Consider the following 2,538-nt stretch of genomic DNA (forward strand, 5'->3'; position numbering starts at 1 on the left):
AAGCTAGCTGCCTTCTTATGCCATTCTTTCTCAAGAAGTTCTCAAAAGCATGTGAGGTGTATTCACCACCTCAGTTTGTCCTGAAACATTTTATCCAAGAGCCATATTGCTTCTCTGCAAAAGCTTTGAAGTCCATAAACTTTTCCAACACTTCACTCTTCTCTTTAAGAAAGTAAATCCAAGTCATTCTGCTGAAATCATCAACAATGAATGTCACATAATACAAGCTGTGTTTAATGGGTGGGTTTTGTGCAGGACCCCATACATCACTATGAACAATCTCAAGTGGCCTGCTACTCATGTTTCCTTCTTTAGGAAATGGCAACCTTGCTTGCTTCCCAAACTGGCAAGCATCACAGACATGCATATTCCCATCATACTTGAATCTAGGTAGCCCAACCAACAATGCCTCTTGCTGCCTGCATGTTCACATGTCCAATCCTTTTCTGTCACATTTCAATGTCTTGTACTACATTTTGACTTTTAGAGAACATAGCCAATTTCAACTCAAGAATACCAGCATCCAACTTAAATAACCTACCTTCTTTCTCGCCTTTGGCAATGACTCTACATCCATTTTTGAAATCCTCAATGAAGCAACAATGCTCATTTTGAAACAAACTTGTAAACCTTGTTTAACCATTTGACCAACTGAGGCCAAACTCTTTGTAATAGAAGGCGCATACAAGACATCTGACATAGACTTCGTTTCACCGTTATGCATCACCAATGGTACACTTCCAACATGAGTGATAGCATGTTGGGAATCATCACCTGTCTCCACATAGCCTTTCACATCCATTGGCTTCATATGTTCAAACCATTCGCCATGACAAGTCATATGGTTTGATGCTCCAGAGTCCATATACCAAGTGTCATCACTGTCACCATGTGTCATCATAGATCATCCCACGACATGTTTCATGGTGGCAAACAAGTGATTTGCATTGCCATCATGATTGCTTGATGCAAAATTTCCACCATTTGCATAATTTCCACCATGTTGTGCAAAGTTTCCACCATGTTGTGCTCTACCCCCTCTCAAATCATTTTGTTTGCAGTGGTAACAGTCACGTGCCATATGACCCAACTTCCCTTAGTAATGGCATTCCACATTTTGCATAGATGCTTGTTGGCCTTGCCAACGTCCTCTTCCACGAGGATTACCTCTACCTCTATGAGCTGTATATCCCCACGACCACCTCTAGCACCATATGAAGGCTGAAAATTCTGTTGTGGTGACCTATCTTGCCATCCACTACCATTACCACAACCTCATGATGCAAATCTTCCCCTACATCTAAATCTCCTTTGTGAATAGAAAGCCTTATTCCTACCATTATCATCATGGCTAGTTGATGCATCATGAAAAGAATCATTGAGTTTGATTTCCTTAATAAGCAAGAGTGAAACCAACTCATCAAAATTTGGTAAACCTGTACTCCAAACATAGATAGATGTATCAAAAGACTTGTACTCCTTGCTAAGACCACGCAAGGCAATTTCTACCAAATCATCATCAAGGCATGGGGGCATTGATAGTTGCCAATGCAACTGCACACTTCTTTATCTCTTGTACATAATCATGAATACTCCTTCCTTTCTGCTTCACATTATGAATCTGTTGTCTCAACTGAGACTTACGAGAACTAGTATAGATTCTATATCAAACAGCTTTACCAAAGTATCCCATGCAGCCTTGGGATTCTGAGCATCATGTATATGTATGAATATAGCATCCAAGGTACATATATACAAGTAATGCAAAACTTTGTATGCTCTCTCTGACCATTGTTTATGAGCTACAACTTGTTATTGTGTAGGTTGTCGGGGTAGATCCGGCTCTGGCTCCGCACCTGTAACAAGATTCCAAAATCATTTTCCTTTCAGAAAGCTTTTAATCCTGTACTTCCATGCCTGGAAGTTCTTTCTATCCAACTTCTCACCCACAATCTATACTGGGTTGTGTGATATATTTGCTCAATGCAAATGCACCTTCTGCACACGTCCAATTCTGTAAATGAGCCTTCCTTAGCTCAACCACACTCTAATAAGTGTCCCAGATACTCCAACATACTCAACCAACTTCACTGTTGATGTAGAAAATCACACTGATTGCATTCAAATTGATGTAGAAAATCACACTGATTGCATTCAAATTGAAGTATAAAATCACATTGATTGCATTCAATATTGAAAGTTTGGCATACTCAGTCCAAAAATACCCTATTTTAATGCGCTTTCCAAGGCTTCCAAATGCTTCAAATTTCAATATAGTGGTTCAATCAAGTGTGGATAACTTGCATTGACACCCAAACAAGCTCAATGTAAACATGTATAGGGAGAGGAGACACACACACAGGAGAAAACCCTAATGTATTAGTCAAACCCTAACCATAGAGGGAAGCCATGTCCCATCTCACACAATGCATAAAGCCATAATCTAAAAGCTACAACACACTACTTGTGTTGTGTCCACACACAGCTAACCCTAGCTACTGTCCACACACTATGACTAGCTGGACGCGATCATTTATG

Source organism: Cibotium barometz, chromosome 7 (assembly GCF_041138505.1).
Source record: "Cibotium barometz isolate CiBa-2024 chromosome 7, ASM4113850v1, whole genome shotgun sequence".
NCBI classification, from domain to species: domain Eukaryota; kingdom Viridiplantae; phylum Streptophyta; class Polypodiopsida; order Cyatheales; family Cibotiaceae; genus Cibotium; species Cibotium barometz.